Source organism: Crocodylus siamensis, chromosome 3 (assembly GCF_052110815.1).
Source record: "Crocodylus siamensis isolate JL-2025a chromosome 3, ASM5211081v1, whole genome shotgun sequence".
Lineage (NCBI taxonomy): Eukaryota > Metazoa > Chordata > Crocodylia > Crocodylidae > Crocodylus > Crocodylus siamensis.
Window position 1 is genome coordinate 127,826,136 of NC_143397.1, and position 21,351 is coordinate 127,847,486.

Consider the following 21,351-nt stretch of genomic DNA (forward strand, 5'->3'; position numbering starts at 1 on the left):
GAGTTGCTCCACAGCTGGATAGTGAGCAGGGTTGGGCTAGCACACCATACCATGCCTCTAGACCAACCCTGCACACTGAACCCTAGGCTACATCCCGCCCATGGACAGGCCCCACACCACTCATCCTGCCCACAGGGCCAGAACACTGAGCATCAGTGATGTAGACCAAATTTGTGGCAGTTGTGTATGTGAAAAGTTAATGAAGGCCAGGTTTCTTACCAATTCTGGAGGGGAGGAGAGTATATATGGAGAGACTGAGGAGGATAGAAAGTGGCAAAATGAAAGGTTACTAAGAAAAATGGTTTTCTGTCCATTCAGTTTGATGATTTACATGGGCAGTCTAACCTAATACATGGTTGCATTTTTCTTTTTAATAGTTTAATTGATGCATAAGCTCCTAGAGTTAATGTATGTGCTAGAAATTACAATGAAGAAAATAAGTCACTCTCTCCAGTGGAAGAAATTAAAGAAAACTCCATAGGACAGCTCCTTAGCTAATATAAATGAATCAAGAGGGAAAGAATGAAGTTTCTTTTTATTGTACTTTATTTTAGAAGTTAATAACAATAGTAAAATATATTAAACAAAAAACATCCTCATACAGCATCTTAATTGTAATAAAAAGCACCCCAAAATTATTTTAGAAATGCTAATATTTCTAAGGAGACTGAATGAACCAAGGAAATTTTACTCTGTAGCAAAAGAACAAGACCGATAAGAGTCACAGGAGAGACATGAATGTTTTCCATATGGGAAAAGGCCCTTTTGGGACTAACTGGAGGTTTAAAGCACTGATAGTAGAGGACTGGGTGAAGTTAATATATAGAAGGTTTTTTGTGGCTTTGTTAGTTGCAGTAGTTGATATATGATTAAACAAATTTAGGTCTCCAGCTGAGACAAACATAAAAGCTGATTTTTTTCACCTGTTAAATAGAAATAAATCATAATTTATTAACTGGAAAATTAGTTAATGAGCATGGTCACTCATGGATAATGTCACTTCCTTGTCTTTACATTGGCAAACAACACTGAGTTTCAAGCCCTACCGCATAAAAGAAAACTCCATAACTTTATAATAGTTTGTTCAGTAAATAATTTTTTTCCATCTACTTCAGCACGACAACATATCCTTAAATAACTTGCAAGTGCTAGGACACCAGCTTGTATAGCATATATGGAATACAAGTAGTCACATATTTTAAAGTGTATTGGACCATAAATAAAAGAATTCAGTGCCAGATTTTAGCATAACAAATTATTTTAAAATATAATTGTAAATCATCTTGATTTAAAGACTTAAAAGACATTGAGACTCCATTGTGACCCCTTATAAATTATTTGAATGGTTAATTATTGTCACAACTTAGAGAGGTTGTAGAATATCCATCCTTAGAAATGTCAGAGCAGGTAGGGGGAAAAAACACTTGGATTGGATGGTTTAGACAGGGATCATCTTGCTTTGAGCATGGGACTGGATTACATGACCTACTGAGATACATTCCAGCCCTACACTTCTACAATTCTATAATAATTCCTAAAAATCTGCCTTATTGCTAGTCTGAATTTGTCTAGCATTAGACTGCAACCATTGGAGCTTTGCTTAGTACACTGAAGAGTCCTTTTCATCAGAAATTTTATCTTAATGGTATGTTACAATAGACAGAAATCAAGACATCTCCTAACCATAATTTTGGTAAGAGTCAAATCATGTTGGTAGCTCTCTTCTGAATCCTTCCCAATTTTTGAAGTATGGACTCCAAAACTGGAAGCAGTACTGTTACAGTTTTAGCCCTTTGTAATAGTTTGAATGCAATGATGTGTACAGAGATGCTTTCAGGGGCTGCTTGTAAGGACACCCTGCCTTACCTGCACTCAGATCAGCTGCATTCTAGGAGTAGGATCAGGCTTTAAAGCACCAGTACAACTGGGTCTTGAGGTCTGACTGCTGTCCAGAAAAAACAACCGACCTTGGAGTTCAGCTTTTGATTTGTTTTATTATTCAATAGCAGAATAAAGGTCTTGTCTACATGTATAATTTAGACACAATAGAGGGGTGAGGACAGTGAAAGCATTCAGTCTATGGGCCAGAACCTATACTACCTACTGGGCATCTAACATGAAGTTATATGTTACACTTAGACTATACTAAATCTGTGGACTGTTAAGCAATGTTAAAGTTCAACTGGTCACAGCATATTCTCACATTAAGAGTTGATACCATTTCTTGCCTGCACAGCTCTGGCTTGCCACTAGATTGCCAGTAGCAGGGGCATGGCTCAGGACACCTGGCCTCTACTTTAGCAATGCAGCCCCTACAAAAAGACACTGCCAACACTGTTGGCAATGCCTGTGGGTGGTTGCCGCTCACCACCTCACCGCTGACATCACTGGCAGCGTCTGTGGGTGGTCTGTGATCCCTGTTGGCCACCCCATTGGCCAGCAGCGTCTGTGGGAGCTCCCCTGCCTACCGCTGCCGCACTCCCACTGCTGCTGTGCCCCCCAGCCGCTGGGAGCACACGTTGTTCATGGCTCCATGGGGAAAGGAGGTAGGGGAAAGGGAGAGGTGCATCTTAGGATGCTGGAGGACTACAAATTGCTCATTTCATCGCCATAGAGCAGGCCAGAGTTACCTTAACATAAGCTAGTTAGCGTGACCCAAAGTTAACCCTCACCTAAAATGGTGTAACTTTGAGATGCTCAGAAAGTACTTAGCACAAATTAATGAGCTTTAATGTGTGGATGGTCATGTTAAGTGCCTTTAATATGGTCTAAGTAACATGTGTAAATGTACCTTACGTGGATTTATGTGCTCAGTTCAAGTGAAGAAGATCCATTAGTACATCTACTTTTGTAACATATCATTATCTGACCTTTAAGATGGAGTTAAAAAAAAAAGTGCAGTGAGGAGAAGGACTCGCCTTTTGCACGTATTGTTTTTCAGGGACTTGAGCAGGTGAAATAAAAAATGCACAGAGGCTAAGTCCACTTATGTACGTAATAGGTGGAATCTCACCCTTGGACTCCACATTTTAACAGTTTCCCATATTTAATAATACATCACTTTTTTATCAGTTCATTTAATCTAAAAAACAAGTTTTGGAACATTAATACTATGGTTTGCTTAGATATTTAAGGAAATCTCTGTATTTGTCAGGAAGCTGGCATTTCATGGCCTGAAATCACACATGGGATGAAATTCTGAAAATCTCATCGGAAAGCTTGAGGAGGCCCATCCATTTCAACTCCCACATTGCTACTTAGTCTCTTCCAGCTGAAATTAATGTAGGATCTGGTACAGTGTAAAATTAAGTGAATGACTTAAACGTAGATGACAGATGTGACAGAAACTAAAAAAATAAAACCAGCAAAAAATTGTTTTCGTCATCTTCACAAAGAAAAATATATTGATGCAGTATGTAGCCAAGTTGACCTGTTATCAATTCCCCAGGCACAAAGTTAAAGAGATAAATGATAAAACGTCATAGTAGGTAATCCTACATCAAATACATTAACTATGGGGATGAGATAGCAAAAAAAAAAAAAAGCTTTTCACATGGTGAAACAGTTGAGCACGGTAGAATAGAATTGGGCATAGGCATTGAAGTCCACTTATGTGACTAAAAGGTGGAATAAAATCTGGCCCTGAAACTCCTTGGCTTGGATTTCAACCAAACCCAGTTCTCGCACCTGTGGCATGTAATGAGGTATGTGACAAATGCAAATAGACTACTTAAGCAGGCCCCCAACCTGCTCTTGCCCTGAACATCTATGCAAGATAAGTGAAGTTGTAGCCTGGTGAATCATGTTACACAAGGGGTTTTCAAAGTAACCTTTGGCACTTGTAGAGCCTCATCAGAGCCCCCTGAAGTCAGTGGAAAGGCTCCTGCTGACTTCAGCCGGTTTTGGATCATAGAATTAGTTCTTTGGATCAGTAATTTTCCAGACAAATACCTCAAAAATGTTTTGGGGAAATTCGGCATCCCAGCTAACTGTGTAAAACAAACATTGTTTTTGTTACTGGATTTGTTGGTTCATGTGTTCAGAACAAGCAGAAAAAACTGCCACAAAAAAGTCTGTGTAATATTCATAGAAGTATTTTTCATGCATGAAAATCTAGCCTAACTAAATAAAAATTCAGTCTACACACAAAAGATTTTGTTATAACTTTTAAAAGTCAGACACTGATTATATCTAAAACAATTTCTTTTAATTAATATAAAAACTATTCACTGCCATCACTATTGACTTCAGCAATGTCATAATGACCCCAAAGGTAATAATTTGCCAATATTGTCAGATGCTAAGCCAATGGCTGAGTTGAACTGAATAGCAAACTCCCTATATTGACTCCAGTGTTGATGCTTACAGTCCGCCTGTACACCGGTTTACAACTTCCTTTCTCTTAGGTCTGGCCATGTTTAGCCATAATTGCCTAGAAGGGAACATTCAGTTGCATTTTCAAGACTGCGCTTTTTCTTTCTTTTGCCTAATGCTGCAAGAATCAAGAGATTCGGTGGTAAACCTGGAAGACCAAGCCAAAACAACCAATACATTGGGTCTCCATTGTGTATCAGACTACCAGGTGCATGGGATACAAGGGGGAGCAAGGTCTTCCTCTTGTGGCATCACAATAGACTTACTTTATGGTTCTAGCCACAGGAAAGAGGAGCAGAGGCAGCTTACCCAGTATACTCTTCATGAATACAGGGGATTAGACATAGCCATAGCATAGGCATAACTCTGTCCCTTTTTTCTTCTTCATTCTGGATCTCCATGCACTCATGTTAAAATTGCTGATTGAGTACAAGAGGGAGTATGCAGCCCTTTGAACAGGGCTACAGCCAAGCCCACCCTCCTTAGAAAGAGGAGACTTAATTACTCCCTAATTTAACCTGGACTGGTACGTCTTATGTCACAAGTGAGCCTAGTGGAATGTAGACCAGTGATGACAAAAACAGGCTCCTGTCCCAATTCTCCACAGAGGAAGAGTTGTAATGTTGAAGACCCTGGAACACGTGCTTCTTTCATTTTAAATGTATCATCTCCTATAGCACAACCTGCCAAGGTATGAAGATGTCTGGGAGGCAGGCCCCTCTCCCATCTCCCCTTGTTTCTTTTATCAATCATCTATTCACACTTTATGGAATAACCACATTTACTCTAGAAAGAGGTATAATAGAACTGTTTCCCATCCTTCCCAGCCTCCCCCAGGAAAACCCATGCACAATTGACCTCCATGGGCAAATTCTGCCCTGAGTTATACCCATTACACATTTAGTCCTCTGAAGTCATCTTGCAGCTGCTTCCTCTCCTCTTTCATTACAGTCTGTGTGCTTTCTTCATACATGGGGCCAAATTCTGCTCCCACTTAAATGGGTGCAATTTCCACTGACATCAGCAACATTTTCACCCACACAACTAAAAAGACTTGTTTGACTTTAAGAAATCTCAGACAAATGAATGAGTTGAGTAGGAAAAGTTCAGAATCTTTTTTTATCTATTCATTTTTTTCAGTGGTCTTGCCATCTATTACACGTCAACTCTGTATAATTGTGCTTAATTTTGAAGAATTACTCTTTAAGTTGTCACATAACACGGGATACATTCCTTGCCCTCTTTATTGGAAGTTTTACAATTGTCTGATTGTAATGATGAAACTAAGAAAGAGACTAAGCTATGACTTTTTCAAAGGCTTACAACGTCTTTGCTTCTTTTCTTTTTCAAGTTGCCTTTAATAAGTAGCCCAAAGAATGGTATATCTTTCTAGGAAACTGCTAAAATCTGGATTACACTTTTTAATATAAATTAAACCCAAGTAATAAGGCACAGCTTCTTTTCCAAAGGTCAAAAAAGACTCTAAAGAAAACCTGTAGGAGTGTGCAAAATTATGATACAGAATTGTCATATTAGTCAGGTAAAAATCGGAAGGGAGGATTGATGCTATTAAGAGCAGCAGCATTGTGCAAACCAGTAACGTACAAAAATTACACAATAGCCCAAAAACCATTGCCTCAGTAATGCTTGCAAGATCTTTATTATTCTGCAAGAATGTGTGTCCTGCCCCATGAAGGAGAGGCTGAGAAGGCAACCGAATAAGAAAAAAAAATCATACTGTTCAATACAAATTATTAATTTCAGTATCACTTTTGAGGAATCAAAGAGTTGGAACTCTGCTGAGCATGCAGACAAATAAAGTCCACTTGTTTGAACTCTTATTTATCAAGCAGAATGCCACAAATCTACTTTCCTCACCTGTCAAATCCCTTGAGGCAGCTAATTACTTTTTAGTAAAAAGTCAAAGGTGAAAGAGGAGCTGAAGAACAGTTCAGTGACTTGGCTTTAAAAAAAACAGAACAAAGAATAAAAATTGTACATAATGTAGTAGCTTTATAAGTGATCAGATCTTCAGACCATATAACAACGTTTTATTTCTCTCCTTGGGCACACACCATATAATCACCACAGTTCTTAGTATTTCTGAAATGGTGGTACAGGTTTGTTTTGGAAAATGTATAAACCAGATTCTGTTTTAGCTATTAGGCATGTAAGTGACCATAGGCACCTAAGTGTGAATCTATTACACCCTACTCAAGTCCCTGAAAAACAGTTAATGCAGATGACGAGGTCCTCCTCCTCCGAGAGGTAGTTACCAAGTACTTACCTCCTGCATAAGAACTGCTGCAGCTAGTGCAAGTGCAAGCTCCCTGGACAAGTCTATGGGCAGTGATAACAGTGTAGGCTCCTCATACTACCATTCTGATGCCTTCTCCACCCAAATCAGTGCCCACAGCTCCTGTCCTGCTCACTGACCCCTAACTGCATGACTGATTTTCCCCATTCTTTGCTCCCAACTTTCCTTCTGTTTAGGATACAGGTATCATTCAACAGTTCTTCTTGGGTCATCCCTAAGATATGAGCTTTAAAAGATAACTAGATATTAAATGTCCTCCTAATATCACTTTTCCATGTCATCAGTTGTCAGAGATTGTGAGAGACCATGAATGAGAGGTAGTCCAGGCAACACTTTCCATTAAGATGTATCCCACACAAAACATTTGAAGCATTATAAAATATGAGATTGGAAAAGAGAGCTCTATTTATAATAGTTTAAAAGATGAATTTACATGGACCTTGCTATGGATATTAAATTTAAGTAGATTAAAACCTTTTAACATATTTTATATTTGGTCTCAGTGCAAGTGGGAAATAACCTCATTTATAATGATGCCATAGTTTTCTATAAGGTTATTTGTGGCCATCAAAAGTTTAAAAACACAGGCTAATCCCAGAGTCCAATTTAATATGGACTAAACTAGGACATGACGATTCCTGTTCCTGATATATATTGAGATTGAACTAATCGTGACCACAGGCTGTGTAGTGAAGGGAAAACAATGCCAATCTGTAACCTGATATGTGTTGAGTGAAAGTCTAAGGCCATGTGTAGACAAAATGAGAGATGTGTGCACACAACACTTTAAAGTGGGCTAAATGCTTTTGTACCACTTTAATGGTGTTGTTGTTTGCACACATCAGCAGCATATTGCCCGTTAATTACAGCTGCTGTAGAAAATTTGGTGGTGTAATGTGCCTTAAATGATTTGGGGTGTAGCAAACTAAAAGTCCACTGAGGAGTTTTAATTTGCTGCTCCTACAGCCATGAAGCAAAGTACTGGGCTCTGTGTAGCTCCACAGCTGTGCAGGAAGCCTTGCAGGCAGGCTGGCAGCAGCCCGGGAAGGCAGACTCTGCCCAAGAAAAGCGGCGAGCCTGATCTTTTCTTTTTTTTCCACCCCCTGCCTGCCTGCCTGAGCTGCACTGGGGCCCAGTGCTTCCCTCCACAGTTGCAGTGCCCCCCGCAAAGGTAGCTCTCTTAGGCATGTCTTCCCAAGGAAAAAAATGGAACATAAACACTCACATCAGCCTTAGAACATAAAGGTTTTAGTAGTACAATGTTCTGGCATTTCGTTAATCAAATTGTTAGAGAGCAGATGGAAATAAATGACAGTGAATTTGTCATGGTAGCAAAAGGTGACTTAGGCCTACCTTTGCGATGTTAATTCTTAAAGACTCAGGTCAATAGAAAGCACCAGAAACTGGCAAAGATGATATTTCATTCAAGTGTACTTCAGTCCATACTAAAACTAACTACAGGTATATCAAGGTGGCTTCAGTTCATCTGTGCTACTTAAGTGGCACTCAAAATTATTGGTGGAGGTCACCAAAGCCAGAGGAAATAGCAGACGTTTATGTGGATTTCCTCATTAAAATACTGAAAAGAACCCACTGGGAAGAAATGCAGTCTTCTGGGTGGAAACTTTGGGGGGGCTGCTTGAATTGGAAAAGTCAATGTTTTGGTACAAAATGAGAGCTATCACAGGATGAGAGATTGATGGCATTGGTTGTTCTGCTTATAGTGTACAAACCGGGCAAACTGCTGCTGACTTGCTGCTGATTAATGTGGAATGCAAAAACATTTACTTGCGTGTACATCATCCAAGTGGAGACATTGAACAAATTTTACAAGTTAACCCAAATGTGCTATAAGGAAGTGCAAGGGAGTATCCATAAAAAGCTGACCACAGTGTTGTGGTTGCTACAAACTTCCTCATGCAAGTGTATACTTTCCATGGCACATGTATGAGGTGTTTTGAGAAACAGGCCCTCATGAAAAAATATAGGGTTCTCTCCTGAGTCCTCTTGAGGCAAACTCTGAACTGTACACTTACGAAAAAGTACTTCCCATTTGATGCTTCCAGATAAACTTACCTCTTGATGGCAGTGCTCTCTGCCATGAATTGTCCTAAATTAACTCCTTTCCACATTCTCCCAGAGTCTCCAAGCGGAATAGCAATCAGTGAGCCATTGGCAAGACACCTCAAAATGAATGAAAATCTCACACTAAATCATTCTAACCTGTATTCTGGGTTATCTTTATGTGGAACCACTGCATGATAGAAAGCATCTCCCTTGCTAACACCATCTGAATAGAAGACAAGACAAGACAAATCTCATTGTGTTGATGCTTAAAATGAAATTTCAAACACTCAGGTTTTGAGTCTTATGAGACTTTCATGGGTGATACAGTTAATCTTCTCTGTGAAAGTATTCATCTGTTTTGCTAAAATGCATAATATGATCTTTTAAAAACTAAGAGACACACAACATTAAACTGCACCAAATGTATGATATGTCCTGGAAGTTTCTGTGGTTAATTTTAGTGGAGTCACCTGAGAGCCAGAGCAGGGCAACTTAGAAGACAGGTATGTCCTGTAACCATTTCTGAAAGTTTCCATCAGGGTCAAACAGTTCCATACCTTTACCATACAGAGTTGAATCAAATGAAGCTCAAGGAGGCAGTGGGAGGGGATTATGAAGGGAAAGTTGACGACTGTTGTTATTCTGGAGGGTTTTTTAAATATATATATATATATATATATATATACACACACACACATATATTTGATAAAAAAGAAGCTGAAACATGCCATCTTGTAAATTTTCTCTAACTCAAAACGGCACCCAATTCCATTATTGTCCAAGTGTCTGAAGCTAGTAAGAAGGTCATCATATCCCTACAGTTCAGCTACCTGTGGAAATGAGGTGACCATCATAAAAGTATCTGCACCTCTTATCGTCATCCATGAACATGAAGCCAGGCTCACTGGTGAAAGGGTGGTTATGCTATGATTCATACTGCTAGACAGGCCCCTGCTAGGACACAGGGACCATGAAGACCAGTGAAGCCTCTCCTGAAAGGTGCACATGGCAAATACAGAAAGCAGGAGGCTGATTTAGGGACTGGGGACAGGGAAGATCAAGGAGATGGGAGTTGGAGAAAATCAGACAGCAACTCCATTCTTTGAGGCAGAACAAGGGCATGGGATGTCCTCTAGGCAGCTGACAGAAGGACAGTGTTGCAGGTGCATTCAAGGCTAGATTTTCATCCTTTGAAGCTTGCATACACTAGGTTCTACATATTCAAAACTCCAGCATTTCCCAGATTCACTGGTGTCGAACATATTGTGGCATTTGGAGCTGTCTCATAATTTTTGAAGGCATGAGGCTAAATACTACAAATCTGGGATTTGGAGAGAGCCCCGTAATCTTGCTGCTGACTAACACAGAGCCAAAGGAGGTATCTATTGTGAAAGTTAGATCCTAGATTCTTGCTGGAAAGCAAGAAGACAGTCACCTGTCAGCTCATGAACTTGCTGCAGGGGTCTTCGCTGTACTACTGCCAAAGAGATTCCGAAGTGTTTGGATGGGAACCAAAGCTACCATTATCCTAAGGTTCTGGAAAAAGCAATGAGGCATTTTTGTTGTGCTCCAGAGACTAAGAAATCCTGTCCTGTAAAGAATGCAGAAATTTTTAGTGCCATCTTAGATTTTCAGGTTCCAAAAATAAAGCAACTTGGGGAACATTCCAGTATGGTTTCCCCCTGCTTTCATGAGCAATTCCCCCCGCCCCACAACTTGAGGCAATTCCCTCACCCATGTAAAAATAGGCAAAATCTGTTTGTACCTTCTCCAGACAAGCCATGATGATATTAGGTATGCCTGGATGCTAAATTATATTAGCAATAATATGGGGGTTTTTTTTAAATTCCACTTAACACATCTCCATGTATACAAGCCTAAACAAAACATGAGGCAGATTACTTAAAAAAACCCTGTTTGTTCTTCTTCCTTGAAAATATATCTCAAAAAACAAAATTCAAGGTTAAGGAGAGAATGCTTAAAGATAGTGGAGAAGGGAAAGTTACAAAACAATACATTTAAACCCTCTTTTTATCTGTTGGGGTTTTTTTAGACATTGTTTTCTCTCCAAAACTAGGCATTGCATTATTTACCTAATGGTCTAAAAGAAGACATTACAACATCTGGAATGAAACTGAGACATTAGAAAGTTTTTCCTCATTTTGATGTAAAGAGTCATAATAGTTCAAATATAAATATTTATCTTACATCCTAATTAGTTAATAAAACAAAAAAGTAACATCTATAGTTAAGTTCTCTCACACCTAGGGAAAATATAACAAAGATGTATTACAGCTCCAATGTAATACTTTCAAACTCTGGAGGACAGACAAAGCAAAAATAGTCCTTGCTCTAGACCAATGTTAAAAGCAAACAAACCACTTGTGGAATCATTTTTTTTTGCATCTTTCCAAGAGTCCTCCAGAAGCTCAGTATCCTTATTTATTGTGGACAAAATCCAATAGTTGCTCTGAATCAGCATTTATTTTTGAATATCTAATTGAAAAGGTCTATGCCAGGATTTAGACAGATATTAATAATCCAGTATGCTGCAGCTGGGATTTCCAATGGGAAAGATTAATGGGAGCTGGGTGCCTAGAAAACTCTTCAGTTTCTCTGAAAATCCCAGCCAAGCATAGTAGCTGTCAAAACTGTTGCCACTACAAAAAAAAAAATCCTATCGCTGTAAACACATGTTCTCAGGATGTGCCTGTTACCAAATGCAATAACCACAGCCATTTTTGTAGAACGCATGGCTGTTGATAGTGACCGTCTTTTATACAATGAAAGTGGTGGGCATGCTCATGCAAATTTAGTGCCTCCTTCTCTCTGAAGGGATTCAAATCCACCTCTAGGCTAGGCTAGGCAGTAGCACCCACCAGGGTGGGCTATTGTGCAAGAAGAAAATGCAAGATTCATAGGACCAAAAGAGGACTCAGGAGGAGGCATGCATCATTTGCAAACCTACTGATTAGGGTACTAACCTTAAAAAAAAAAAAGGCGGGGGGCAAGGGGGAAGGAGTCCTGATTCCAGTCCCTGCTCCAAGGTCCACTTAAGGTAAAAAGCATAAAAATCTAGGCAAAAGATCTAGTTTATATTAAAGGATTTAGATGATGGGGTCACCACAAGGGGCAGCAAGAGGGTAGGAGGGTTAGCATGAGTCAGTGAATGCAAGGTTGTGAATTCCCATGATTTTACCACAACTCTTGAAAGTCTTCTTATATGAGGTCTCATGACTGCAAAATAATTCCTAATTCAAATGGATGCTATAGCCTAATACTGTAAAGCCAGCTAGACGGGCCAGCATCTCCCTACATTCCCTCTCCAGGTACAGGTGAGGCTGCCCATAGACACAGTTGCCACATCCCAGTGTCGTCGGTGAGACAAGCTGGGCCCACAGGCATAGGTGGTGAAGCCTGGGGGGTCTTAGCCCCCTCAAACTAATTTCATGGTAGCCAGCAATAGGAGCAGCACCACAGCACCGCTTAGCATGCAACCAGGCCAGTGCCCCACACGCGCTCAGCTTCCTGCCGCGGAGGAGGAAGAGACTAACCACATCGTACCATGCAGGGCACGATGGGAGTTGTAGTTCTCATGCTGATGCCCCCCCCAAATAATATTTTCTCCCACAAATGAACCTGCTGCCACTCCAAGGTTCCCAGGGTTATCAGGAAATGTGGAAGCTGAGAAGCAGCAGAGATCCCATAAAAAGTACATGGAGGGGGAAGAAGAAGGGGAGAGGATTCAGAGGTTGTAGGGAATGAGCGACAGCAGTCTTACAAGCTTATTGTTTTACAGCTTTCTGTGATTCCCACCCACCCAAATGCGTGGGGCTGGCAATCCTGTGGGAAGGACATTGCAGTGGTACACCTTCAGCCTTGAGTCTGGGCCTGGATCAGTTGTGTCTGTTAGAAGACCTTGAGCAAGAGATCCTTCCCTTCTCTTCACGTTCCCCATATAGAAAAAGGGGGCTGATGCTATCTGTGTCTCTCCTAAAACCTGCTGAGATGTACAAATGAAAAACTGCTGTGTGAGAATGAAGGATTATTTCAAGCACGTTACTTTCGGTGCCCCACAGGAGAAGAGCCTCTATCCTTTTGCAGGCATGGAGTGAGAGTAATCCCAGTTGAAGTACTGTCAAATGGTCTGATAAAGTGCTATTGAAAGAGGCGGAATGCAAGTCCATTTCAAGCTTTTCAACATTTTATACTTCATTTAACGTCTCTCAATGTTAGTGACGTCTCTAGCTTTTTTGGCTCATTTCTTTCTTTGAAGGGTACTGTTACATATTATTTCTGGGTTAGACATTTCATCTGCTAGTCAGTGAAGCGCTCAATCTCCTATAAATCTTTTAAGATGTAACAGGAAAATAAAAGCCAAGGCAAAAGATTAATTTAGCGAGCGTTTTGCAGCATTAAGTGACCTCTTAACTAGAGCTTTGGTTCTGTTTCTGTAGTGAGCGTTACACTTCAACTGTTATATTAATAATACTGACAATCACTATTAATAATAGTCATCATGGTGTAGGTCTTCATGCCTGGCACCCAGCAGGTATTCATCATACTGCAGAGCAGGCTAGAAGTATATCCAGATGCCAGTGGGAGCAAATTTGATTTTTTTCTCCACCAGTAGTTTAAAGAAGACTGTTACTACAATTTTGTTTGAGGGTCAGCTAATAACTGAACTCTCATCATTCTACCCCCAAGCATCCTGGATCTCGTGTGGCCTGCTGACAAAGTAAGCTTTGTATGCCACACAAGCAAAGTCCCATAACAGTCATTATGTGTTTCCTTCACTGGGTTTTGTCAAGTTATCTGCTATTCTTGTTGGACAGGTCATAATTACTTTTTCAGGGGAAAGGGTTATTTTAAATCTTTTTTTTTTAAAGGGGGAGAGAGGTGCTATCTCAGGGGACCCTCCCCATGTTTTATTTAAAAACCTGAATGAAATCTTGGTTCCACTTAAGTAAATGGGAAAATTCACATTGGTTCTGATGGAGCCAAAAAATTCACCCACTGCCTCCATTTCTTGCTGCAAACTTTTGGGAATAGGCAAAGAAAGGCCTGATTTCTCAAAGCAGGTTCTCAGCTGCTTAGATCTGCTATGGCTGAGGTGTCTTGGGGCATGTACAGAAGCAAAACTTCAAGTACCTGAGAAACATTGATGTCAAAAACTGACATATAACTGTAGCATTCAGACACGTCTGTTCAGCTGCAGCTCAACCCAAGAAATTTTCAGACTTGAAATTTTGAGCTTAAGTGCTTAATTTCCTGTGCTCCCTGCTTTACTTTAGTTAACTATGTATTTTAGGTAACTATGTCCTTTAGAATATGAGCCACATGGCCTTGACCACTCTGAATTCTTTTTATAATATCATTTTTGGAGACATGTGGGTAGAAATGAATGTCAAAATTTCTCTCTCTTTAATTGCATATATGCATAGTGTATAATTTTATATATCTGAGACCCAAAGAATGCTAGGAAGTGTTTGCCCATTAAAGATAAATTAAAAAGCAGTTTGCATTAGCTGCAAAAGGCGGAGCATTAACGTCTCATACTACTGGCAAACAAACACAAAGATCAGGCTCATTCAGTAGAGGATCCAGGAATGGGGCAAAGCGGGTGAGGATCCCGCTTGGGCTGTGCCACGCATGTGCACTGAGCTCTGAGCTCATTCCCTACTCAGCCCAAACTCCTGCTAGAGCTCTGCATGAGCAGTGAGCTCTTAGCTCATCAGGGCTAGGAACAAAAGTTACACATACACTGGTTTAAGTGATCAGAAACTGGTTTAAACCTGTAACAGAACAGAAATTCAGTGAAATTCAGTGTACATAAACCACTTCAAAATGGCCCAAACTGGTTTAAGATAAACCTGGTTGAACATTGCATCAGACTTAACTGATTCTGGTCAAATCAGTTTACGGAACTTTTGTTCCAGATTCCTTCCTGGTTTAAGTTAACTCACAGTCCCCCAGCATCCCAGGATGCTTTGCATCCCTAAGCTGAGCTGGGCTGTCTCCTCCAGCAGAGCAGGGTTCACCCCATCCCTCTCCTCCCTAGCCAAAGCACTATCACTGCTCCAGCTGGCTGAGAAGGGGGTGGGGATTGGAAACCCGACTCCGGAGTGCCCCCTAGGTGCTCAAGTCACAGGAGTGGGGGGCATAGCTTGTGGACAAGGGGGGTTTTAATCCCCGCACCATCCCATCTCCCATCAGCATGGGACCCCAGCCAGGGTCTGCCTGGCTTTCCCCCCATTGGCCACTCAAGTAGTGAATGTGGGGCATGGCCAGACCCCACCCCTGGGACTGAGGCAAAGCAGGGAGGAATGGGGGGAATCACAGAGAAGCAGGGACGGCAGAGACCTCCAGAGATCCTCTAGTGTTTCGGCCAGCCCCTGCCTGAGCCCTGGCCAAACCCTCCTATATAAGATTTCCTCACAGGTCCCACAGCCTGCCAGAGGGGCTCTGTACTGCTGAGGGAAAAAAGCCAACAAGGGCTTTCTGCAGCCAGTTTCTCCACCTCAAGCCCCTGCCCCACAGCAGAGCCCAGCACTGTTCCCTTCTAGCCCTGAGCCCAGGGCAGAACTACACAGAGTTCCCACGCAACCCCCGGGCCCCCGGCCCTATAGCAGGGGAAGGGATAGCAGGGGAAGGGGAGGAGGAAGATAGCTCTGCCTCCCGCAGCGGCTCCATGACAACCCAGCCAGACCTGGGTGTGGGGAACCAGGAGCAAACCGGGCACAGAGCTCCTGCAGCCCCAGCCTGAGTCACAGCCAGCTGGGAAGAGCTTGCTCCCATGGTCCAGCCTGGCCTGGGCTGGCCCCCCCCACCTGCCCACCTTACCTAGGACTGGGGCTGGGGCTGGAACTGCGGAGCTGAACCGGGCCAGCTACAGGCACTGCTGAGAGCAGTGACAGAGGATGAAGGCTGCTGATGTTTCCCTGCCACTTCCCTCCCCGATTCTCATTGAATTCAGGAGCGGGTGAAAAAGAGGAGGCAAGCAGTAGTGGCAGTACTTGACCCTGGGTTCCAGAGCCTTGCAAAAATGGAGGCTTTGGGTGGTCCTCATGCTGAAAGCTAGGAGTGGATGCAGTGGTGCAGTTGTACCCCTCTTTGATTCCTGCTCCACCCAAAGTTTAAAACAAACTGCCTGGCAGTGGCAGTGGCAATTCTATTCAGGCAGCAGTGAGGGAATCATGTGACTTCATAGCTCATTGTAATCTCTCTGATTCCTTCCAAACTCTTCATTCTAGAGGTGTTAATGACCCTCTCTCCTTTCTCATGTTCTTGATGTTCAACTAATCAAACTAGCCTTTTTTCTGTATTTGTTGTCTCTTAGGACCAGCTATTTCAGAGCCCTGCAGATGGTTTTTAGCTCTAGATAAAAACATTAATTCTAATTTGGAAATAACTTGCAGTGAAGCATTGGATGCACTGTCAAAGATGTTCATGGCAGCTAGATTTTCTTTTATGAATCTGAAAGAGAGAAGTCCATTTAATTCTAATGAAGAACTAAAGAAACAACATCTTTTGATTCTTTTTGCCTAGGTTGTTGTGGTTTTTTTTATATATACAATATACTATACAGCAAATTAATACATATTCCAGTACATTATATTTGTTTCTGCCCTGATCTTAACTAAATAATATAGCCCTAGGCCACTAGCTTGTTACTGATCCTTCTAGTTTCTTTTTAACTTGACAAAAATATGTTGTGGTATATATGATGATGCCCCACACCATCGGCACCCCCTTTTCAAAATCCTAGATTCACCCATGCTGGGAGTTCAGGTGTGACACAGCCAAAGGGGGCCACGTGTGACTATGTCACCACAACCTCTCTGGTTCTGATCTTGGGCACATTCAAAGTTAATGAATAGTATATTGTACATCAACTTCAGCAGGGGAAGCATCCTTTACATTATCCAGTATGTTCCATGTCAGGAGACAGATTCACCAGCCAATATCCCTGCTCAAGCCTATTTACCCAGGGGTCTCCAACATTTTTAAGTAGATCACCTTTGGCATTTAAAAGCAACCCAAGATCTACTGTGTGCCACTGCCACCTCACCCCCCACTCTACCCCACCCAGCAGCTAAGTCTGTGGGGAGGGAAGGAGGGCCAGAGCAAGGCAAAGGAAGAAAAAATTGGGGGGAGGGCACGCCTCCCTAGCAGGTAAATTCCACCCAGTCAGGACCCCACTCAATTTATCCCTGCTCCTGCCTCTGCAGCACTGTCCCTCACCACAGGGGCCTTGATTTAACCCCCGCCCCTTCCCTCCCCCGCGGACTGGCCTGCTGGGCTGGGGCATGTGTATGCATGCACACGGGCATTCAGCCCCCCACTCCAGCCTCGGATCGACTCCAAGAGGCTCCGAGATCTACTGGTGGACCGAGATCCACTGGTTGGTGACCACTGCTTTAAACTCTCCATGATCCACTAATGAGATTTCTTAATGTCAAGCCAGAATTTTCTTCATTTACAAAGCAGCTTAATCCATCCCACTATATCAATAAAACATTTTGCAACTTAAATGCACAAGATCTCATTTACAGGACAATGTACCCAGGGTGGATTCAGAAAGCGGAGTACAGGAGGAGCTTCCCATGCTGCAGGAGTGGCTACACCCCTGCTCCCAGCCTTCACCCCCACCCACAGATGTGGGTAGACCATGTTGTGGGATCCTCTGGGGACTTAAAAAAAAAAAAGTACCAAAGCATGAAAAAATCCCCACTATTCCCCTCTGAGCTCAAAGGCACAACCCCTCTCCTCTCCTTCCTCCATCCTTCTCCTCCACCTGCTACCATGGTTTTCCATGCTGTTCCAGGGGTGGGGAAAGCTTCAAAGCCACTATCCTTAGAAAAGTTTATTAAGGAGGCCATCCTTGATGGACTAGCCCAGGCTAACATCCTAAGGGATAGCCAGCACGGGTTTGTTGCAGGTAGGTCTTGTTTGATCAATCTCATTTCCTTCTATGACGAGGTGACCTATCACCTGGACGAGGGAGAAGAGATTGATGTCATATATCTTGACTTCAAAAAAGCTTTTGATCTGGTATCCCATGATCACCTCTTGGCCGAACTGCCCAGTTGTGGCCTTGGGTCCACCACGATCCGCTGGCTGGGAAATTGGCTTCGTGGTCGGACCCAGAGGGTTGTGATTGATGGCAGTCACTCATTGTGGTGCCCTGTAACCAGTGGGGTCCCTCAAGGCTCTGTCCTTGGAGCCATACTGTTCAACATCTTCATTAATGATGTGGACATTGGAGTCAGGAGTGGACTGGCCAAGTTCACCGATGACACCAAACTTTGGGGCAAAGCATCCACGCCAGAAGATAGGCGGGTGATCCAGGCTGACCTGGACAAGCTCAGCAAATGGGCAGACAAGAACCTCATGGTGTTTAACACCGAAAAATGCAAGGCTCTCCACCTTGGGAGGAAAAACCTGCAGCATCCTTATAGGCTCGGCAGTGCTACGTTGGATAGCACTACAGAAGAAAGAGACTTGGGGGTCATCATTGACCACAAGATGAACATGAGCCTGCAATGCGATGCTGCGGCTAATAAAGCGACCAAAACGCTGGCTTGCATCCATAGATGCTTCTCGAGCAAATCCCGGGACGTCATTATCCCCTTGTACTCAGCCTTGGTGAGGCCGCAGCTGGAGTACTGCGTCCAGTTTTGGGCTCCACAATTCAAAAAGGATGTGGAGAAGCTTGAGAGAGTCCAGAGGAGAGCCACGCGCATGATCAGAGGTCAGGAAAACAGATCTTACGATGACAGGCTGAGAGACATGGGACTCTTTAGCCTGGAAAAGCGTAGGCTCAGGGGTGATCTGATGGCCACCTATAAGTTTATCAGGGGTGACCACCAGGATCTGGGGGAACGTTTGTTCACCAGAGCGCCCCAAGGAATGACTAGGTCGAACAGTCACAAACTCCTGCAAGACCGTTTCAGGCTGGACATAAGGAAGAATTTCTTTACTGTCCGAGCCCCCAAGGTCTGGAACAGTCTGCCAGTGGAGGTGGTTCAAGCACCTACATTGAACACCTTCAAGAGTAAACTGGATGCTTATCTTGCTGGGATCCTATGACCCCAGCTGACTTCCTGCCCTTTGGGCAGGGGGCTGGACTTGATGATCTCCCGAGGTCCCTTCCAGCCCTGATGTCTATGAAATCTATTAAATCTATTAAATCCTGCTGCTGCTACTGCTGCTATTCCCTGCCAAGTTCCTTGGGAGCAGGCATGGGGAGGGGGAACCCAGCTGAGCCTATTCCCCACACAGCCTGGCTGGAGCTGGCAGGAACAGCTTTGAGCTTCTGCAACTCCTGGGACAGTAGGGAAGCAGCAGCAACAGACAAGGCAGGGGATATGCCTTTCAACAAAAATGGAAGGGCAGAGTGGGGAAGGCAGAATTTTTAATGCTTGGAGACTTTTAAAAAATGGTCCATAATGACTCCTGTGGTACAGTTCAGTCCAAAAAGGGGAGTGCAGTGAAACCACATCACTGCACCCCTTCTAAATCCACCCCTAAATTACATTAACATTGCCCAGTCTCGTGCCCCTCCTAAGCACTCTTTCTATGGCCTCCAAATTATCAATTATTATTCACACGCTAGTCGCAGAGCTTATTTTAAACTCACAAAAGTATTTACAATGGATGGAAATGACGTATCTTAAATAAGAAATGTCTAAGGATTAGGAGTCCCTAAATTTCTCACCCAGTACTAGCATAAGATGCATCAGTGTTGAACCAGTATTCACCCAAAGAACCTTGTCTGCCTCAGTATTGAACTGCATTTTTCACAATTAGGACAACACATAAGCACATCGTTATTTGTAATTTGAAGTTTAAAGGATCTGATTCTGATTCTTCTTATGCTAAAATAATGCTCATAGGTACATCCAAGGGGATGTGGCAGTATGGTGACACTCCCTTCAGCTCTGTGGTGCATGTGCAGTGAGTGCCCTGAGCTCACTGGTTTGTCAGCACAGCTCCTCCCAGAGCTGCGCATTTGCCATGAGCTCTATGAGCTAATCAGATAATCAGCACAGGCTCTGGCCATATTCTCTACATTCATGCATCTGTGCAGCCCAGTGAGTAAGCACCATCACCACCTTTGTATGGCTATACATCCTTCCCCTACTCCCAATCACCCCTCTCTTGGATCCACCAAGATAACTCTTAATTTAATGGAATGACTCCTGGTTTATTCACTAGCTGAATGGCACAGGATCTGGTCAGAGCCCCTGCTTTCTTATGGCTCTAGAGCCCAGGGAATGAGTATTACTGCCATTCACCCTCCTCTGCCACTGAGTTCACCCTTTTCCCCTGCTGCTGAACTCAGTGGCAGAGAAGGGTGAATGGCAGTAATTCAGCTGGTGAGCTCAGGTACAGCTCCATCAGGAGCTGTGCCGACATGTCAGGGAGCTTGGAGAGCTCACTGCACATGCTCCACACAACCAAAGCAGGTATGGCTATACATCCTTCCTCTACCCACAGTCACCCCTCTTTTGGATCCAGCACAATAACTCTTAATTTAATGGAATGACTCCCAGTTTATTCACTAGCAAGTTTCATCCTGACCCTGAACTTTGCAGCCAGCCATTACATGTAGTGGTAGTCTTATCTTGCTAAGAATGGTGTCTCATTCTGGTCACCATGTCCCAGAAAAGAAAGGTTTTAAAGTTTCTCATTACCTTGAACCCAATTCCCCTCTCAAATGCTACTTTTCTCAAAGGTTTCATAGACTCCTTTGCAGCTTCCATTATTTATACTACCAAAGCCACTACAGTAATCTGCATTGATCACTATCACAACCATGGCACTTTACAAGTTGAATTATTTTTCAAGTATTAATAATGTATAATTTCTCTCTCCCCATTCCCCATGGATTTTATTTAACTATGCAACAGATGAGTTTAACAAGCTTTGTAAGTGGCCATTCTGGTGCATTCAACAAGGAAGTTGCACAGTTTTGAGCCAGCTGCTGAAAAACTTCTGTGTTCACACCTCTTGTTCTCTTTTTCCAGCCCTTCTAGTAATAATTAGGCTAACCTGATCAGACCTGAACACTAATGTGCTGGAAATAGACCCCCATGTTAAAACTACTACACCAAATTGAAAGGAGTGTTGTCCAAACCTAATGGCATTTATCTTCTCTCTATTCAGTGTTGTCTCTGCCAAAGATGACTTCCCTCTGGGTCTTATAAAGACCCTCTTGTGAAGAGCAGACTTTTTGCCCAAATCAGTTTGTACCAAATGCCAGGAACCTAAAAAGCAGGTAGAAAGGATATCCCGTAATATCTCTACAAGGTCAGTGCAATGTTCCCATTTCAAACAATGAACATGATTCCTTCCTATTCATATACTTAGTATATATTTCGAGAAGAACTTGTTAATAAGTCCAGTGAAGCATGCTTAATATAAGACTGTTTGCCAAACAGTGCTGCCTTCCTCTCTGGTAAGGGTTATAAGAAAGCATGTGTTTAAATAACAAAACAAATGAACAGGTTCACAGCTTCCTTACCCACTCTCTTCTGAAAGCAAACATAATCCCAGCAGATGGTATTTATCAGGGTCTGGGAGAGAAT